Source organism: Aplidium turbinatum, chromosome 7, assembly GCF_918807975.1.
Source record: "Aplidium turbinatum chromosome 7, kaAplTurb1.1, whole genome shotgun sequence".
In the NCBI taxonomy this organism is placed as follows: Eukaryota; Metazoa; Chordata; class Ascidiacea; order Aplousobranchia; family Polyclinidae; genus Aplidium; species Aplidium turbinatum.
Genome location: NC_137478.1, coordinates 11,470,310 through 11,477,931, shown reverse-complemented (window position 1 = coordinate 11,477,931; position 7,622 = coordinate 11,470,310).

The window sequence follows — 7,622 nt, the reverse complement described above, 5'->3', positions numbered from 1 at the left end:
ACAGGTGTTGATCTAATGATCTTGTGCATTTTTAAGCCAGTAGGCTAAAGTATACCAAATTTGCTTAACCTGGTTTATAAATGGCATATTGCTATTCCTATTTACTTTGCAGACTACCGTACCAACTTAGGTCAATGTTATTGGCCACCATTTGGAGCAAGCAATCATGTTAAAAAATGCTCATTTGTGGATAAGGCGAAATGTACAATTGTACATTGTGTATAGGCTATGCAATAAGAGTCCTTGGTTATAATGGTAAGAAATGCTATATTTTTATATTGCTACAAATTTTATGTTTATTGCAAGAAGAGCGTTTTGTAGTCAATTTCTTTATGGCAAGTATTGATAACTTTTGCATGAAGTGAATTACACTGGTCTACAAAAAAGAATTTTTTTGGGAGTGGCTATTTGACCAGCTCCGGTCTTTTAATCTGAAACACTGTTGGACCGGTCATGACGTTTTTCTTTATCTCATTCAAAGCAAAAGGCAAAAGGAGAAGAAAAAGTGCCTATGTAACATCTAAATTTGATTGTTTTATTGAACTGAGTCAGTGGTGCGTGCGATCTTTCTCGGGCTGGTTTCCTCAGCGTTGTGATTTCTATACTACCCAGAAGCATTTAATTTTAAACTAAAATTGCCTGCTAAAAAACACTGCTTAAAAGTTAACTGAACATTGATGAAACCATTTTTTTAAAAGAAGTATTGTCACTTTTTACAGCCACCAAACTAACTTGTTGAGAGCAAAAATGTAATGTGTCATTCGGCAAACACCGGTCACAATGTCACATCCTCTTATGACGAACGGAAACTTACCCAAAGAAATTCTCAAATTCCAGCAAATTAAAAATATTAAAAAAAAGGGGGCGATCAGTTTAAACCCGTATCAACGTATAGTTACTCTGGGATCCGCGTAAAGCAGATACGAAAGCATCAATAAATTTGAAAAAAAATGGGAATACTATAATATTAACGACGACCTTTTAGAGTAGATGTTAATTCAAACAGAAAAAGAAAATGAGAAAAGATACATTGCCTGGAAATTCAATGATTAAAAAAGTATGACAAAGTCCAATTTTAAACTCTTCTGTTGCATATCACGATTTCGTGTATTGAACCCTCTTCAGTATCATACAACTTTATCAACAGCATGGTACAGTAAAATTTACAGCAGTTCACTTAAGATTAAAAAATGACTAAATTAAAAATAATCTAACTTTATTACTTATAATATATTTGAAAAAGCAAAAAAAAGCTACTCGAATTAAAAATTGACCACAAAAATGCAGCAACCTAACGATTGAGTCAAAATTTAGTTTAAAAAAAAAACAAAAAAATGCTTACGGGTAGTATCGAACTCATACCCTCATGAACACCAGTCTGAGAAGCATCGTACACGCCACTCGCTCAGGTAAACAAAATTGTTGAATTTAGAAGTTATATTATATATATAGGAACTTTTTTCTTTTCCTCTCATCTTTTGCTTTGAAAGAGAAAAAGAATACGTCATGACCGGTCAAATAGTGTTTCAGATTAAAAGACCGGAGCCGGTCAAATAGTCAATGCCATTTTTTTGCTCCATGAACTTTGAAAACTGATTTAGAGTAACTTTTGGGTGCTGAATTCCAATCTGACCTCAGATTTATCCTATCACGTCAGGTTTGTGAGATATGATAACAACAAATTGTTACTTTTGTCAAAAGTGGAAGATTTGGCGTTGCGTTTACCACCAATATGTGCAGTGCTATAATGAAAGTTTAATGTTAGACTGGCCAAAACAGCCTAAATAAGGTTACTGGAGCATTGACATTTGACATAGGCCTGCTTAAATCTTTGTGGTTTCATGCAAAACATTGACGGGGGAGGGAGTCAGTTATACTTTTAGCCTCCCTTTTAGCTTGTTATTACTGCCTTGTTAATAATGTTGCTTAGAAAACAAGTTAGTATCAAAATTGTAGTTGGTGGGTGTATTTCAGCTACTTATGCACCGCATGGCCTGGATATAGCACAATCGTCATCGTCATGTGAGCGTCTGGGGCCGAGGGTCTATCCTTTTACCACCCCAGATTCATGATGTTCCCGGACTACACTGGAAGGCTACCAGAGAGCAGCCAGTCTTTGGTTTCATCATCCATGACATGCAGACCTTCCACTTCGTTAGGTGGCTTGAAGATGGAGTAGCACAATGTGCGTGTGCAATAAACGCAACGTCTAATCTACCACTTTTGACAAAAGTAATAATTTGCCGTTATCATATCTCACAAACCTGACGTGATAGGATAAATTTGAGGTAAGATTCGGATTCAGCACCCCAAAATTACTCTTAATCAGTTTTCAAAGTTCATAGAGCAAAAATCGTGTAGATCATTGTTATTGATAACTAGGGCCCGCAAAAGTCAATAAAGTCAGAATTTTTTAAGGACCTCGTCTGTACACAAATCAAAGAATAAAGTTGTTTTAAGCACCTAGGGGACTGTTTCTAACAAGTTTATTGGTCAAACTTGACAATAAAGTCAAAATTTTCAATAAAGTCAAAGTTTGTCAAATTATGGCTTTTAACAAACTTTTTTGTGTTTCTTGAGAGTAATTTTTGTCAAAATCCTCGTAGACGCATAGTCTTGTAAATCAGGAACTGTGACACAATTAAGCCATATGAACCCATGAAAGCAGGAAATATGTCACAATGCCTTTTTGGATCAACAGCAACTGTTATCACAAATTGTCCATTAGAGTGGTTCAAAAAAATACAATTTTCTCGGAATCTTCCTCCACAAGGCTTAAAATGTGCCATTTCCCCATAGAAGTGCCCTTGCAAAAAATTAGACTGATTGGAAGTCGTTTAAAGGTCAATCAGATTTTCACTTTTTTACCACATTCTGCCTATGCCAAACCCTATCGCACACAGGCCGATATTGTGTACAAGAATTACAGAGGGGGAAATGCCCGCTATCACCTTGAAAACCACAGCAGAGAATGAGCTAGACTTCTATATGATGCAGAATTAAACTTAGTGTGTATGTAAACAGATTTATTAACTTAACACCCAACAAAGCAAAAATCTTATTTCCATACTAAACTATCGGCAATTCGGCATCTACCATTATTATTGAAAAACACTCGAAACCGGCAGTAGTCTCATCAGTCATCACTTCAATCATTTTCATGAGACTCAGAAACAGTACCAGTACCTACTGCAGTTAGTAAGCATCCACAGGAAAAGGTTTCCGGTGCCAACCAAAGCAACCCTTAATCTCAACAAAGCCTGAAATGAGACTGTGACGAAAACAGTGGCCGAATGTCATATCTGATTTAACACCACAGTCCTTGATGCTAACATTGTATTTTAATTCATTTATCGTGATATGGATGTCTCTTTGTGATAAAAGCAAATTGTATTATGCTTAAACTTATTTAACCTGTCAAAATAATTGAAGTGATGACTGATGAGACTACTGCCGGTTTCAAGTGTTTTTCAATAAAAATGCTAGATGCCGAATTGCCGATAGTTTAGTATGAAAATAAGATTTTTGCTTTGTTGGGTGTTAAGTTAATAAATCTGTTTACATACACACTAAGTTTAATTCTGCATCATATAGAAGTCTAGCTCATTCTCTGCTGTGGTTTTCAAAACAATAGCGGGCATTTCCCTCTCTGTAAGTCTTGCACACAATATCGGCCTGTGTGCGATAGGGTTTGACATAGGCAGAATGTGGTAAAAAAGTGAAAATCTGATTGACCTTTAAACGACTTCCAATCAGTTTAATTTTTTGCAAGGACACTTCTATGGGGAAATGGCACATTTTAAGCCTTGTGGAGGAAGATTCCGAGAAAATTGTGTTTTTTTGAACCACTCTATTGTCCATTGTTTAAGTTATTCATTGTTACGTATTTAAATAGTTCTTATAAAACACGTCTTCTTCACAAACGTGGTCTTTTCGAAGATCAACAGTTTGGATTTTAGAAATAGCTTACTGACATTTTGTAATACAAAAATGCCCAAGCAAGCTAAATCGTCTTCTGCAAAAGTTAGTCAGATTTGGCGAGATTTTCCTGCTGAATTTAATGCAACTCCCGGGGGTGATTTAAGGTAAATTTTTGCGAGTTTATAGTGAATTGAGATAAAAAGTATTTTGTTGAAAGTGACAGAAAAAGTAAACGCTATTAAGCTGGATTGGAGCGACAACAAGCATTGCAATAAAGGCAACTTTTATTGAACAAGTCCCTTTTATTGAACACGTTTAGGTCTGAAATCGACAAAATGTTATGTTTGGGTAACTGGTATCAATTCAAGAAAGAACTGTGGCCAGTGTGGCCTCTACAAATTTCGTTAGGTCAAAATAAAGTCAAAATTTGATAAAAATAAAGTTAAAAAAAAAATTTTAGGTCAAAATAAAAATGGCCCTATTGATAACCTATATTATTTAGTTTAGCCTAAATGTTTATATTTCAGATAACTATAAAATTGCTTTAGCTATGTCGGAGAAAGAAGAATACACTTCGAACTTGGAAGAAGAGGATCAGATCATCAGAAAGCGTACAAAGAGAAGAGTAGAAGTCCTAAGTTCTTCTGATTGGGTAGGTTGATAATAAACAATTGTTAAAGTAGTTTAGAAAAATTTATTTATGAAATTATAAATTTAATGTAGTTCTATATAATAATCTATATTTATGGATTTACAGTCACTAAACTAAGATATCAACAGTCTGTTTCCCCTATTAGGGTTCGTCAGTAAATACCTACCGACGAACCCTCATAAGGGGAAACAGACTGATTGCGATCTAACTTTAGTGATTGTAAATCTATAAGTATTGTTCAAACCTGTCTTGTGTTATTACCCAAAAATTTTAAGCTACACAGTTCCATATATGTAGAGAGTGATCAACGTAGGTAGCACAGATGATACTGGCTGAGGGAGAGACTCTAAGAACAATTCCGTGACAGCACATGTACAGTACAATCTCACAGTACACCCATTGTTCGACCATATAACTGTGCGTAAGCATTAATTGGTTTTGCGTCTCTCCATCAGTGAGTCTCAACTGAACTGTGCTACCTAGTACCTACGTTAATCACTTGAAATGTCATAGACTAGCTCGGCTGTCTTATATGTATATAGAACACTACTTTGCAGTCAGTGTTGGACCTATTTCAGTCCGGATTGCTTTTTTTTCTCTTGAGACTTTATTTTATTAACCTCTATTATTAATCATGAAACCCCGTTTGACAACTGTTTTTTTTTTCTCGCTAAGACATTATGGTACATAGCCTCTATTATAAGCTAATTTCTTTCAATATACATATGCCCTTCTGGGATTTTAGAAATCTCCGAAAAGGCTGTCTCCGAAATGGATTCTCCCAATAGTACCAGGCCGATTTTTTAATGCTAGGTACTACACAGAAAACATGTTCGTTGTAGTTGAAATTTACGGTAAACTTTTCATTTTTTGTTTAGATAGTGATGATGATGAAGAACATCAGACAAAGAAAGAGGCTTGCATTGAACACTTCATTTTCCTTACCGATACCGCCGCAATAGACATCAGCCACATTATATTCCCTTTGACAACAATTTCAAATCTGTAGAGTGCCAACCTTTAGCTGTTGACATCAATTGTGAGCGCTCCTTATTTTATGTTATATTGTTTGATTGAAATACAACTACTGCTAAATAGCTAAAGAGATGTATTGTACTCTTAGTCAGTTTTGTACTCTAATGTACTCTTGTACTCTAATACACCAAAGTATATCAAATTCATTTATTCTTTCGGCATGATACATCATAAACATACTTTGCCTAATGTTTTTAAAGATAAAAAGAAAGATTAATGAATACCTTTTCTTTTTCAGAATATTGGCTTACACTCAACAAAGACGGAAAACTATCCTAACTTCTTGGTGCAAGCACAGACTTTTTTTTTAATTCCCAAAGGATCTACACAGGTAAGGATAACAACGTTTATCAGCGATTAAAGAGTTGCCATTTACGCCTATTTATTTATTTGATTAACGCATTGTTATCTTCCCGAGTAGCCTACACTGTTTGCACTGTTCTGTTTTTCAGAAACACAAGAAAAATGAAAAGAAAATCATGTCGGAACAGGACCAACTCTGTGAGCCGGACGAGGGAAGTGAGCCAATTTGCAGCAAGATCTGGTCCTGCTGACCTGACATTCCAACCTCGTGTAGACTGGCTCGTCTCTATGCCGACGACATTACCATCACGTCCTCACTCACAAACACTAATACTTGAGTAGTTTTCGCATTACAAATAAATGTTCTTTGATACCGGTATGTAGTTTTTGAAGTTGAATACGTAGATAGTTGCAGTTGACAAGGACGATCTATACTGCTATTGATAAAAATAATGGCACACAATACGCATAAGTTTTATAGATAACAAATACACATGTATTAGATTGTTGATTTCAGATACGCGGAAATTAGGTAAATGTGGGTGTAAAAACATGTAAAATCCACCACCAAATGTACGTGTAATACACGTGAAATAGTGTCGACACATATACGTGTATTACACGTTAAAATTAACGTATAATACACGACCCAAGATACGTAGAATCTACGATTCTACGTGTATTAGTGTTGTAAGATACGTGGAAATTGAGTAGAATGCGGGTGGAATCCACCACCAAATACACGTGGAAAACACGTGTATTAGTGTAGTCAGATACGCGGAAATTGAGTAGAATGCGGGTGTAAAACACGTGAAATCCACCACCAAATATACGTGGAAAACACGTGTATTAGTCTTGTCAGATACGCGGAAATTAGGTGGAATGCGGGTGTAAAACACGTAAAATCCACCACCAAATATACGTGGAAAACACGTGTATTAGTGTTGTCAGATACGCGGAAATTAGGTGGAATGCGGGTGTAAAACACGTAAAATCCACCACCAAATATACGTGTAATACACGTGAAATAGTGTCGACACATATGCGTGTATTATACGTTAAAATTAACGTATAATACACGACCCAAGGTACGTAGAATCTACGTGTAATACACGTGAAATTTCTAGCTGGGTACTTTGCTTTGTCACAAAGGGAGTAGTGTTGCTTATAAATCCGTGTTGCTGCTGTTCTTTCGCCCAAGGATTAGCTAGGTTCAACAATAAACTTTTGGTGATGAGCGAGGTTGAGGTACAGAAACGTTTGGCAAATGTAGATGCCAATGCTGTTCAGATGTTTTATGCACCAGCCTGCTTCGCATGGCCAACCTTGGTCAAAGCTCGGGCATCATGATAGTCAATAGGTCAGATGAAGCAGCATCATGGTGCATAAAAGTCAGCTAGAATTTAGGCGCCAGATGAAGCAAAATGGTGCACAAGCCATCTTGCCAACGTTGGCCAGATACAGATGCCAACGTTAGCAAGATGAAGCAAAATGGTGCATAAAACATTTTGCCAACGTTGGCAAGATACAGAAGCCAACGTTGGCTAGATGCAAAAGTCGACGTTGGCTAGATGCAGACGCCAACGGTGGCAAGATGCAGATGCCAACGCTGGCCAGATGCATCCAAATGGTGCATAAAACAATTTGCCAACGTTGGCAAGATACAGAAGCCAATGTTGGCAAGATGCAGAAGCCAGCGTTGGCAAGATGC